Source organism: Hylobates moloch, unplaced genomic scaffold (genome assembly GCF_009828535.3).
Source record: "Hylobates moloch isolate HMO894 unplaced genomic scaffold, HMol_V3 SCAFFOLD_10, whole genome shotgun sequence".
NCBI classification, from domain to species: Eukaryota; Metazoa; Chordata; class Mammalia; order Primates; family Hylobatidae; genus Hylobates; species Hylobates moloch.
Genome location: NW_026652285.1, coordinates 96,731,856 through 96,745,867, shown reverse-complemented (window position 1 = coordinate 96,745,867; position 14,012 = coordinate 96,731,856). Strand labels below are relative to the sequence as shown.

Sequence of the window (14,012 nt, the reverse complement as noted above, 5' to 3'; positions counted from 1 at the left end):
TATTTTATTTGGCTCTTTCTGTAGAATTATGGATTTCTTGGAAGTCTAGGCTTTTTTTTTTTAATCTGTCAGACATATATCAAGTGCCCATTTTTGCTATGTTCTGTGATAGATTCCAGGAATACAGAAATGAGTCAAACCCTGGTCCCTTATTCTTGGAATAGTCACAGACCCATGGACACATGGAGGCAGGCACACAAAGGGATGAAACGGTGGACATTAATAGAATTGGAACCTTTAGGGCAGGGAAGAGTAGGAGAAGATTTCGTAGAAGATGTCATGCCTGAATTTGCTGATAATTAAATAATTCATGGAAACTAGCCAGGCAGAAGTAACACTACATGCAAAGGCGCATTTGGGAAACTGCAAATAGCACTATTTGCTGAGAGCATTGGGAATGTGAGAAGGGAGAAGGGAGAGGAAGGCTCTCATGAGGTTGGGAAGGTGCTTTATTCTGAAGGCCGTGAAAGGTTTTAAGTAGAACTGGCATGGTTTTACTTGAGTCTTAGCAGCCAGGATGGAGAATGGATTGCAGGAAGGTGATGCAGAAAAAGAGAAAGGAAAAAGCAAGGAACAAGCAAGACACACCCATAAAGGAAGCTACTGAAATAAGCCAGATGGGAGATAGTGGTGGCCAAGACTGTGAGAGTGACGACAGAAACAAATAGGTGGATTCAAGATTTGTTTGTGTGCTTTAATTTTTATAAAACAAAAATAGAAATACAAAGTAGTATAATGAAGCTATGTACCCAGTCTCAACAATCATCATCGAAGGGCTAACCCTGTCCCACTCATACTTCCACCCATTCATTTTCCATTTTATTTTGAAGCAAATCTTAAGTATCATTATTTCATTTGTTAATATTCCAGTATGTATCCTTATCCTTTAAAAGTGTGGGGTTTGTTTGTTTATTTGGTGTTCTTTTGTTTTTGTTTTTTGAGGCAGAGTTGTGCTCTGTTGCCCTGGCTGGAGTGCAGTGGTGCGAGGGTTTTTTGTTTTTAAGAGACAGGGTCTCACTCTCAACTCTGTCACCCAGGCTGGAGTGGGTGGAGTGCAGTGGCATGATCACAGCTCAGTGTAGCCTAGAACTCCTGGCTCAAGTGATACTCACACCTCTCAAGTAGCTAGGACCAGAGGCACATGCATCACTACACCTGGCAAATTTTTTGTAAAGATGGATCTCACTTTGTTCCCAGGTTAGTTTTCCTAATCTGTAGATTTTCTCCTCCATCTTTTTTTCCCCTCGAAGTTGAGACGTTGGTGGTTTGTCTTGCTGAATTTACCACACCCAGATATTGCCGATTACATCCTTGTAATGTAGATGAATGTGTTGTTCTGAACTTTGTAGTTCTTTTATTTTAGAAGATGGATATAGAGACTTAGTCAACTTCAAGCCTTCAGATCCAACATTTTTGGCAAGACTACTTCATGGGAGTGTTGAGTTCTTCCATCAGAAGATATGTACTGTCTTGTTCTCTCTTTTTGTAATGGTTAGCAGCGTTTGATGATTGGTATCTGGGATCTATTATTTCACAGTGTTACTCTAATTCCAGTATTTCTTATTTATTTATCATGTGGAATGCTTCCATAAAGAAATTTGTCCATAGCTGTTTATCACCCTGTGGTATAATTCATCTAGGAAAGGCAAGATAAATACTGATTTTTCCCCTTAATATTTTTTTTCATTTTAAAAATTATGTTTTTTGAGACAGCGTCTTGCTGTGTCACTCAGGCTGAAATGCGGTGACACGATCTCTGCTCACTGCAACCTCTGCCTCCCAGGGCTCAAGAAGCAATCCTCCCATCTCAGCCTCCTTAATTGCTGGGACCACAGGCGTGCACCACCACACCCAGCTGATTTTTTGTATTTTTGGTAGAGACGGGTTTTGCCATATTGCCCAGGCTGGTCTTGAACTCCTGGACTCAAACGATCCACCCGCCTCAAAGTGCTGGGATTACAGGTGTGAGCCACTGTGCCCTATTTAATAATTTTTAAGTGATGCTCAAATTATCCCATCTTTGTTTAGTAAATACCTCTTCAGGTAGCTGATTCGGCTACTTTTGAGGGGGTAGAAAAGACAGGATTTATGACAGGTTGTATGTGGGTATAGTCAAAGAGAAGGAAGGAGCCATGGAAAGAGTGCCAGGTTTTTGGCTTGGGTGGTTGATGCCTTTCACTGAACAGGGGGGCCAGAGAGAGGAACAGATTTTTAAAGGAAGACAAGTTTGGACTTAGACGTCTGAGGTGCCTATGATGGATACATCTAGGTGGAGATGCCCAGGAGGCAGTTGGATATCAGGATGTGAGATTCAGGGGGGCAGTTCCTGACTCCAAGACCTAGGATAAGTCTCAGTTGCTGAGTGTAGTTGACTCAGATTGGGATTATGTGTGTTATTTCTTGTTTGATAAAAATGGATTCCTTTGCCATCAGGAGCCAAGTTCTACCCTAAAGAAAGACTGCGTAAGCCCCCGTTGTCCTTTCTTTTACCTATGCTTATCCTTAGAGAGTTCAATTTTTAGTAGAGTAGAAAGGGATAGAATTGGTGCAGGCAGGATTGCCACTTGCTGATTTGCAACTGATCTTGTCAGATTTATTACAGCCAATCTCTCAATTAGAGGAGAGCTCTGTGTATGGGTAAGATTTACTGGAGTTGGGGCCAGGCGCAGTGGCTCACGCTTGTAATCCCAGCACTTTGGGAGGCCGAGGCAGGCGGATCACGAGGTCAGGAGATCGAGACCACGATGAAACCCTGTCTCTACTAAAAATACAAAAAAATTAGCCGGGCGTGGTGGCGGACGCCTGTAGTCCCAGCTACTTGGAGAGGCTGAGGCAGGAGAATGGTGTGAACCCGGGAGGCGGAGCTTGCAGTGAGCCGAGATGCGCCACTGCACTCCAGCCTGGGCGACAGAGCGAGACTCCGTCTCAAAAAAACAAAAAAACAAAAAAAAAAGATTTACTGGAGTTGGAATTGGGACTGGGAAAACTGGTTTTGGCTTTGCAGGAATGGCTGGCCTAAGGTGGTCTGTTTGTATTCCTGAAGGTTTTTTTTCCCCCTTTCCTATGTCGCTGCTCTCTGAAGCAACTCCTTTCCTTCCTTTCTTCAGTCAACAAATATTCAAGCACTGGGGATACAGTGGTTGGCAAAAATAGGGGGCACAGTCCTTGCTCTCATATTTTGGAATCCAGTGACAGATACATATGTTATATATGTTAATCAAAAGATCGTCAGCAACAGGTGGTTCTACACTGATGCAAGAACCCAGCAAATGACATATTGATCAGGAACCTTTGACTACCAGTACCAGCCCTTCATTGTTGGAAGATTTAGTCTCAGGTAGGCTTCTAAATCAGAAAATGTATATTTAACACAGGGCCTGACACATGGGAGACTATAAAGTAGAGTTTGTCTAGGGGAAAAAACCTTTCGTGACGTAAGATGAAAGAGTTAGAAAATGGGAAAATGAAGAAGAATATGAATGCACTATTAAGAAATTCAACAGAAGAACTGTACCCCACCCACACAACACACACACCTCTCGAGGAGTCATCTAATTGCTTTAACGTATTATGAAAGCCTTTTAAATACTAAACTGAAGACAGCCCTGGGCTTGACTATTTGGAGTACATGAGATGATTAATAAGAAAGGATAGAATTGTAAAATAAAAATACTGCGTGATGAGTAATGTCGTAGTATATTTTAGGGATCCAGGCAGCGTGGAAGATGGGTGTGATTTGACTTTGAGTTTAAGTCTGGGAGAATGGAGTCTTAAAATATTTTACAGAGGAGGTGGTTTTTAAATTGAGTCCAGTAAGATTAGTAAGTGGGAGTGGAAACTATAAGGAAATAGTGAAAAGAGTTATTCCAGGCAAATGGAATAGCTTAGTATAATATTTGCACTATAAGTAAGTGGGTCAGCATGGCTGGAGTAATGGGTACTTATGAGGAGTGGTAGGAAATGAAGCTGGAGAAGTTAGGAAGAGCTGGGTTATAAAGGGAGGGCCTTAGGAGTGTGGGCCTTTATGCCATAGGTTCCTGGGAACCACTGATGGGACTCAATGAGATCATACCACACTCACTGGGGGCATTTTATCTTGCCTTTTCCCAGAGTTCTCACATAGAACTGAGTTCTTTTTGGATAGAAGTCTTTTCCTATGTCATCTGATGTTGTCTCTAGGTCAGGCAGATGGATGTATGAACAAATGAAATAACCAGAGAAGTCAGGGCTGAAGCCAGAGTTGGCTTGGAAACAACTAACCTTCAAGTGGTCTACCTTTATAGGAGCACCGAAGGAGAAAGCCTGTCAGTTTACTCTGCCCCCAAGTTTGAGTCTTGCTTTGTACAACTTTGATCTTTTTTTACTTCAGCTTCACATGTTGCTTAACAGCAGTTTGAGCTGTTGCTGTGTTCAGGGCTAGAGTATTTATTTGCATTAATCTCAGGGCCAATCTGGGTCTTAATTGAGAAGAAGGTAAACAGTCACGGGTGCCATATGTGATGAATAAGTCCCAACTTGTTTAAACCTCTCAGGAGACACAATAGTTGACTGCGTTTATATTTATATGCTCTGTATCTGATTCCTTTGTTTTCATTTGAAAAGGACTTATTTATTCATATTATAATCTGTTCTTGATTGGGATACTTTAAAAATTCATGGATAAAATCTTGACTGGGGAATTGTGAGAAATTTTAAATGGAGGAAAAGCTCACCTTTTCCAGGTTCCTCAGTTCGCAGGTAGGAAACTTACCTAATTAAATTGTCTTACACATATTTAAATTTCCTGGATTGTCCCAAAAATGTCTTTTTACAATTGTTTGGCTCAAATCAGGATCTAAAAGTATATATGTTGCATTTGGTTGTTAACATAAGGCTGTTCTTTTTTTTGAGACAGGGTCTTGCTCTGTCGCCCAGGCTGGAGTGCAGTGGCGTGATCACAGTTCACTGCAACCTGCCAAGCTCAAGCAACCCTCCCCACTCAGCTAGGATAGCTGGGGCTTCAGGTGTGTGCCACCATACTGGCTAATATTTTTTTTTTATAGAGACAGGGGTCTCCCTATGTTTCCAAAGCTGGCCTTGAACTCCTGGGCTCAAACGATCCACACACCTCTGCCTCCCAAAGTACTGAGATTACAGGTGTGAGCCACCTTGCTGAGCCTATGTAAGCATAATCTATATATGCTTTATATATATAGTCTATACATAGTCTTTTTTTTTTTTTTTTTTTTTTTTTTTGAGACAGAGTCTCCCTCTGTCGCCCAAGCTGGAGTGCAGTGGCACCGTCTCGGCTCACTGCAAGCTCCGCCTCCCGGGTTCACGCCATTCTCCTGCCTCAGCTTCCCGAGTGGCTGGGACTACAGGCGCCCGCCATGACGCCCGGCTAATTTTTTGTATTTTTAGTAGAGACGGGGTTTCACCGTGTTAGCCAGGATGGTCTCGATCTCCTGACCTTGTGATCTGCCCGCCTTGGCCTCCCAAAGTGTTGGGATTACAGATGTGAGCCACCACACCTGGCCAGTCTTTTTTGTTTTTTTTATTTGTTTTGAGACAGAGTCTCGCTCTGTTGGCCAGGCTAGAGTGCAGTGGAGTGATCTCTGCTCACTGCAACCTCGGTCTCTGGGGCTCAAGCAGTTCTCCTGCCTCAGCCTCCCGAGTAGCTGGAATTACAGGCGTGTGCCACCACGCCTGGCTAATTTTTGTATTTTTAGTAGAGATGGGGTTTCACCATGTTGGCCAGGCTGGTCTCGAACTCCTGACCTCAGGTAATCCACCCGCCTCGGCCTCCCAAAGTGTTGGGATTACAGGCGTGAGCCACCACGTTTTTTTTTGTTTTTTGTTTTTTTTTCCTTCTTAAAGCACACTCTGTGGTCTTTTTTTTTTTTTCCCCCACTGCCAGTCATCAGTCATATTACTCTTTTACATAGCATTGGCATTACAAAATCTTTTGAGATTGTCTTTATTCCTTCTCCTTCTTCCTTCAGGTCTTGAAATACCTTTCCTACTTGTCTGCCTGTGGAATTTCAAGGTTCAGCCCAAATGTAATGCCCTCTCTGGCACCTCAGTCTGTTCTAATGAATTGCTTCTTCATCTTAGTTTCTCTAACACTTTTCTTACCCACTTTAGTTACTGTACTCATAACATCATACCGTCATTTATCTGTTTAGTGTATGTGCACTGCTCGTGAGTTACTGTGGAATGGTGAGAAATAAGGTTGGATAGGTCAGCAGATGATGAGTACTTCTAGGGCAAGGATCACATATTATTTTATGTCAACATAGCCAGCATAGTGCCTAGCTCATAGGAGACACTCCATGAGTGTTTCTAGAATTGGATTTTTAAAACCTGGTTTCTGGAATATTTTATTTTAGTTTCCAACTCCTGAGTTTTTTCCTGATTTATGAATTCTTTCCACCTCCAGGAGTTGAAGGCATAACTGGAAATTGTATCCAAGGATGTTCTTTGTTGCTCTCATTCTTTCTTCACTCTCAGGAACTTTGCTTCTTAGTCCCAGATAATATGGACTTCATTTGACTGTGATTTCATTATTCCTATTTAGTTGAATTAAACTCTTTCCCTTGCCATAGGGAATGCCTGTATCAAGGATCTGACAGATGAGAACCAGAGATCCTGGGCTCTTGCTTTTGTTTTCACCTCTGTAAGTTTAAAAAGGAATTTTAAACATTTTCTGCATGTTCCTGATTTTCTAAAATGGATACAAGTCCCTCTCCTTGAGAACGGTCACCCGGCTTTCATTTTGCATCAGACATTCATTGAAAGGTTCTTAAAAACAAATAAGGCAGAAATGATTCTAGTGATCATGTGGCCACTAGATTTACTGTCTTTTGTTTTACACTGAAGGACTAAACTTACCCCTTCAGCCTCAAAATCTGCAGTCATCTTTGAGAGCGTCTATTTGAATAAACATATGGGAAATAGTGTTAAGAACATCTCAAAAGAGGCTTTGCCTTTTCCTGTCCTCAAGATATGTGGTTTAGTGGAAGAAATGGAGGACTGGGATATTTTATTTTCTTCTCTATTGGTCTGATGACTCCTGCCACTTCCTTTCTTTGAGCTTCATTAAGTTTGTCCATCTTTAAAATGAAAGTGAAAACAATCTCTTGGTGGTTAACTAAGGTTCTGCCATTCATAATTTGGACTCCATAGCTAGACGCAGAGGGAAGGAGCTACGAGTAGTCGCCGAGAGGCCGCGGAGCCGGCGACGACCGACTCAGCCGAGCGGTCGCCGCCGCCGCGCCCTCATGGCGGCCGCCACGGACACTCAGGAAGACCACGATACTTCCATTGAGAATGCAGACGAGTCCAACCATGACCCTCAGTTTGAGCCAATAGTTTCTCTTCCTGAGCAAGAAATTTTAAAACGCTGGAGGAAGATGAAGAGGAACTTTTTTTTTTTTGGAGACGGTGTATCGCTTTTGTCGCCCAGGCTGGAGTGCAGTGGCGCCATCTCGGCTCACTGCAACCTCCGCCTCTCGGGTTCAAGCGATTCTCCTGCCTCAGGCGCCCGCCGCCACGCCCAGCTATTTTTTGTATTTTTAGTAGAGATGGGGTTTCACCATGTTGACGAGACTGGTCTCAAACTCCTGACCTCAGGTGATCCACCCGCCTCGGCCTCCCAGAGTGCTGGGATTACAGGAGTGAGCCACCGCCCCCGGCCAAAGAGGAACTTTTTAAAATGGGGGCGAAACTGATTTGCCTCAGAGAACCATCTCCTAGAATGGAACGAGCGAGGCACTGGTGACGTCAAGCTCCTGAAGCACAAGGAGAAGGGGACCACCCGCCTCCTCATGAGGAGGGACAAGACCCTGAAGATCTGTGCCAACCACTGCATCACGCCAGTGGTGGAGCTGAAACCCAACGTGGGTAATGACCATGCTTGAGTCTGGAACGACGAGTGCCCCAAGCCAGAGCTGCTGGCCATCCGCTTCCTGAATGCTGAGAATGCACAGAAATTCAAAACAAAGTTTGAAGAATGCAGGAAAGAGATTGGAGAGAGAGAAAAGAAAAGATCCGGCAAACAAGCGATCATGCCGAAAAAGTGGCGGAAAAGCTAGAAGCTCTTTCGGTGAAGGAGAAGACCAAGGAGGATGCTGAGGAGAAACAATAAATCGTCTTATTTTATTTTTTTCCTCTCTTTCCCTTCCTTTTATTATTATTTTTTTTAACTTTACCCTGCCCCTCTTTTTTGGTTTGTTTTTATTTGGTTTCGTTTTTACAAAGGACGTTATATAAAGAACAAAATTTAAAAAATAATAATTTGGACTCCATTAGATTTGCAGTATGCAAATGCTACGTATGTTTGGATTTAGAATTTTGTTCATCTACTTTTTTCCCACATTTCAAAGCTAGTATTAGCAAGTAGAAAATGTTGATTTCCTGTTTTCTCTCTCCTTCCCACTTATAAATTCCAGTAGTTCTGTTAATCTTAAATGATTTTTCTTCTCTCTCTCTCTTTTTTTTTTTTTTTTTAAGTAGGGACAAGGTCACTCTGTTTCCCAAGCTGGAGTGCAGTGACTATTCACAGGCCACAATCATAGCGCACTGCAGCCTTCGCCTCCTGGCTTCAAGCCATCCTCCTGCCTCAGCCTCCTGAACAGCTGGGACTACTGGTGTGCACACCCATCCCCAGCTAAACAATCTTACTTGGAGCCGTAGTTAAAAATTAGTGTTTAGGCCAGGTGTGGTTGCTCATGCCTGTAATCCCAGCACTTTGGGAGGTTAAGGCAGGTGGATCACTTGAGCCCAGGAGTTCAAGACCAGCCTGGGCAACATAGACTCCCATCTCTACCCAAAATTTTTACAAATTAGCCAGGCGTGGTGGTGCATGCCTGTAGTCCCCTGTACTCCCAGCTACGTGGGAGGCTCATGCGGGAGGATCGCTTGAGCCCAGGCAGAGGCTGCAGTGAGCCACGATTGCGCCACTGCCCTCCAGCCTGTGTGACAGAGCGAGGCCCTGTCTTAAATAAATAAATAAATAAATAAGTTCATCTTTTGCATTCACATGGGCAGTGTGGTGTGTGTTCATCTTCTCTCGCCTCTTCCTCCCAGTAGAGTCTATAAAGTGCTCTCAAAAAACTTGTGGGACTGAGAATGCTGAAGAAATGTGACTCTATATCCAAAGATAAAACTTAATTGTCTCCTTAAGCCATGTTAAAGATTTGTTCTCAGGCTTATGGGTGCATCAAGGATTGTTAGTTGGACTCACCTTGAAAATCAAGGCGTCTGCTTCAGTCTTGGTAGCAGAAGTTAGACTCATAGCACCTTATTTATCTTTTCCTCCAAAAGTTGGTGCAATAAAGCACAGAGGCTTACTACACCTCTGTTGTGTGCAGATATTTAGTTCGAATAAATCCATATCCTTCAGGGAGACAGAGAGCTGCCCTTTGTTTCCAGTTGAGTAGCTTTTTGCTAGTGGACCTTCCCCTTCCATTTTTTCCACCCTCATTCTATTTGTAGTCACTTCACTAAAATCATTTAAGAACTATGTTAAATCCACAGGGACTGAGAAGAAAATATTAATCTATGGGGTTGGGGTCGGGGTGGGAAAGCTGATCAGTGTATTTATGATGGGGTAAAGTGTGTCATGGCAATGGCAGAATATTTATTTTTAGACAAATTACAGCCTTTTTCCTCCTCTAAATCATTGGTCACTTTCTCTTTAGGCCCTACTTTGTAAGATGACCCTAATGCTCTCTGTTGGTTAGAAAAGCCCTCTAGTATGGTAGTAGCAATATTTGCCATTCAGTTATATGGCTGCTAAGTGACAGATTCCAGTCCTACTCCAAGAAGGGTCTCCTTTTTCTGGAATACTGCTGTAAAGTGTGCATAGCCTTTAAGTTATTCCTAAAGCTAAATTGGGAGGGGAGATTTCATAGAATGAAACATTTTACACAGTTAAAAAGCATTTATCCTCAGGAATCAGTTTCTCTTTGGGCCATTCCACCTTCTTAGTGGAGCTTGCCATTTTATTGTGTCCTGATATTTGAATGTTTAGCTGAATGTTTGACATCATGTGCCATTAGCACGTGGCTTCAATTTGCCAGCCTTTGGGGTACTGTGGTAAGGTATGAGTGTGTATGTGCACACTCAGTGTTATACACTCTGCTGCATGCTGCTGGTGTGGTTCACGAATCAGAGAAGGTATAGCATGATGATTGTTTAAGATCTTATGAGTTGTAGGGGAATGAAGCAAGAAGCTTAGTTTGAAGGTGTAAACTTTTGGCTAAGGGTAAGGATGGGGGGTGGTGAAATTAGTAACTTTTGCTTTGTAAAAGGATTTTGCAGACCTAGTTTCCTTTCTCCAAACTAATATGTATAACCAGAGCATTCTTTCAAACTAGTATAGATAACTAGAGCATGGAAATGAAGGGCTAGATTTAAAGTAAGCCCTGCAAACAACTCTTAGCTCCATGTATTAATTTTCTTAGAGGAATTTGCCTTGTCATTGTTTATTATAACGACAAAAAACAGGGAATCCCGCTTCTGCATGCCCCCCATATCCCCCAGAAAAACCCTGCATACCTAACATTGAGTTTCCGTTTTGTCTTTTCCTTAGACCAAAGGTTTTGGCTTTAAATTTTCTAATCCAGTACGGAAAACTATAGCATAGAATAATTCTTGAAAAAAAAGAAGAAAAACCCCACATACCAGAACTCTTTTAGATAAATCCTTTTAAAATGCTGCCTTTTAATTTTAGGATCTTAGCTTAAAGAAGACTGGAGGAGAATTTCCCATGAAATGGTTCCCGTAATAGTTTTCAGAAAGACGTGCTAGGCAGTATTGTTAACTGAAGAAAATAAGTCTATCAGTTCCACTTAGATAACCTTTGGTAATAAACGAGCTCCATACACGTTGTGACCTTAGAGCCTGAACTTTGTAATCACATGACCAGCTTGTAAACTGACCTGTGAGGATGACTGTCGTAGTCCCGGCTTAGAGAAATTGACCAAGTGTCGGAAGGGTAGTCATCAAGCTGGACTTGTCCTGTAATCTCTGTTTCTTCATGGCTGCAATAGAACTTTTCAGCAGGCTACAAGAAGCATGAAATGGAGACATGGGAAGGTAAGGAACAGTCTGAGGCCCAAATCTAAGGGTTAGAAATTTTCTTTGAAGGTTTAGAGCAAATAGCCTTGAGGGAGAAGGGAGGCAGTCCACAGGCAACTGTTTTTTTGTGTCTTCGCAGAATTCAGCTAGAAAGTTTTCATGTATGTAGCAAGTGGCTGTAAATGTTTTGGAACGGAGAAAAGAATTGAGAGAGAGAACTGCAGTGAATTCATTGTTGTGGTTGATGAAGAGCAGAAGAAAGGGGGGATTAATTTAAATTTTATAGTGATTTGAAAAAAAAATTAGTGTTTCAGTACATAGATAAAATTTACATTAAAAAATTGTTGTTTATTTCTTGACAGAAGTTGTTTATATTTTAAATTCCTTAATCCAGTTCGCTATCTGCCAAAGCCCTATTTACTACTGTTAATTATAGATAGAATTGGGGTCATGAGGCCATTGATAAGGCAACCTCATTCTCTGGTGGGGAGCTTCTATACTTTACAGTTTGGGATATAAGACTAAGCCATTGCTAATTTCTTTTTAAGTAGGTTGCTTTTTAAATGGGTACATTTTCTGCATGTGTGTGTATGTAATGAATAGTCACTAGTGTTATAACTTGTTTATTTGGGATAGTCTCCTAGTTATGTGAGAAACCCCACTTTTCCACAACTTTATTATTTAGGCCAGGAAAGACACATACAGCTGAAGGAACAGATAAAATGGATGAATCTTTTGCCATGTTTATAAAGTACAAGCTAAGAGTTTGCGAAGAGTTTGGTTTCCTTAAAGGCAAGCACTGCTGAGAAGAGTTCCCAACTCTTTGAAGCAGTTGATAAATTTCTAGGACTGGCATTAACCCTACAAAATAGCTGGTCCTGGGAAAGCTTCCCAGCCTCTTGCAGCATGGCTAACATCTGCCATAGGCAGCTTTGCAGTTTCATTCTCACTCTGGGGATACACAAACCAGGGAAGTGGGACCCCCTCTGATAATAGCATTCTTCTTCTTAGTAACCCTGGCTTCTTTTCTCCCTTATATGTTGTCCCCCAGCACCTTACATGCCACAATTATTGGTTTTTAGTGCAAGTTAGCAGAAACAAGAGAAAGTTCGTAGAAAATACCAGTTATATATAAGGCCTGTTATTTATCTTGAACAGCCTCCTCCCCCAATATGCATAGAAATTCTTTGTTAAACTAACCTGGATATACTAGCTTTTCCAGAAAGGAGTAGTTTAAGAAGTAAGATTTGCTTTGGATCTGTTGGACAGGAGTTTAGGAGCTGGCAGAGTCCCAGAGCAGTAATTACATGAGTTTAGAACTAGGATGACTCTGGAGGATTTAGATTTTTTTTCGACCAGCTTGAGTCTCTTAGTGATATGTAGTCCGCTAGCTCTGAAAGAGAAAAAAGGTTTGCACAGAAAGTTCTCCCCTGGTTCATATTTAAGTTTTGAAACTTCAGTTTTTCTTAGCCATTCAACTGCAGAAAATAACTTACAGTACCAAAACAAGAACTTTCATAAAATAAGGAAGTGAATTTAAAATTGTTCACCTGGATCTTTCATTGAAAATTCTAGTAAAGCAAAATGAATTATCCCAGTTGAAGGAGGTTTTGGAAGCTTAAGAGGCAAAATCAACTGCTTACAAAAGAGGTCAGTGAAAATGCTACTGTAAAAAAAGCATTGCCTGGTTTTAGATATTGGGCCCTTGTCCATTTAAATTAACCTTTGTCACAGCTGGGCGTACAAATGTTTTGTTTTAGTTCACAGAGGGTTAACTCTATTCAAGCTTTCACTGTGGCAGGCCTGATCTGTGGAGTCATACAATCTGGTCTTTCAGCCCTGCCAGTCGCTAGGCAGGAAGTCTTATTTCTTAAGCTATCTTTCAGAATGGGGGTTGGGATTTGGAGAAAGGTGGGGGAAGGGCTTTGGAGCATCTGTAAGGATCAATAACAGAGAGAGAGAGAGCCGTAAGAGAGGCCATTGTGCACACTTCAAGATAGATGCAGCCCTTGTGCACGGCCCCTGCCTGGCAGGACAGACACCTAAAACCAAAACAATGACACCGAATGAATTCTCTGTGAAAATTAGATTGCCGCTTAAAGGAGAAAAATACTTGAGTGCCCTTTCAACGTTGGGGAATATTCTCATTCCTCAACTTGCAAAGATTAGGTAACCTCCACTAGAAATAACTCCAAATTGATTTTTAAATGCCTTTTGTCCTCATGCTAATACTGTATTGAATTGGAGAGGGTGATCATTTTGGTCTTGGTCACACGCATCAAAGCATTGAGTAAGTAATCTTTTTTTCTTCTCTCTCTCCTCTCTTCCTCCCTCCCTTTTTCTCTTCTTTTTTATTCTAATGTTTGCTTTACCCTATTGGTTTTAGAAGCATCATTAAGGGAATGAAAAAACTAAGATTTGGTTAGGATTTGAGTAACACATGTGTGAAATCCCTCCCCCAACAGCTGATATTGGCTCTCGAAACTTCAACTGAGCTAAACAGATGTTCCTAGTGTGTTATTTTGAGATAATTTAAACCAGACTTATAGTCAAGAACTCTACAAAAATTGTAGATTTGATTTTTAAATGCACTAAAGTTGTGATATTGTGCCACATCTTAATGCATGTTATATGGATGTTAAGCAAAAACACCTGAGCTTGGGAAAGTGAGCAATTCCGCCAATGAAATTGTGATATTTAAAACACTACCAAGTTTGTTATTCTTTTACTCCAGCCCAGATTTTCATTTTTCAGATTCCCCTTTCCCAAACCCTGTAACATTCCTGTTTTACTGTATCCTTTTCCAGAGGACTAAGGCATTAATTCATTAGGTACTTTTTTGATGCAAATTCTTTATGGCATTTGGAAAGAGTAATGGAGTCATTGCCACCTTTCTTCCACTAAACCTCCAAAGTACTGGTGACAACTGACTGGTAACAGCTGAGAAAAAT

The 14,012-nt window shown here is 41.7% G+C and overlaps 2 protein-coding genes and 1 pseudogene across 16 annotated transcripts in view; all 3 read left to right on the top strand.

Annotated features, from left to right (window-relative positions):
- The window catches only part of LOC116475645 (pseudouridylate synthase TRUB2, mitochondrial), a 124,250-nt gene that overhangs the window by 2,896 nt on the left and 107,342 nt on the right, over nt 1–14,012 (top strand). The gene's annotated exons all lie outside the window — the stretch shown is intronic.
- Nucleotides 1–14,012, top strand: part of NR6A1 (nuclear receptor subfamily 6 group A member 1) — a 256,354-nt gene that overhangs the window by 169,939 nt on the left and 72,403 nt on the right. The window lies entirely within an intron of this gene.
- Nucleotides 7,213–8,182, top strand: LOC116475648 (ran-specific GTPase-activating protein-like; annotated as a pseudogene).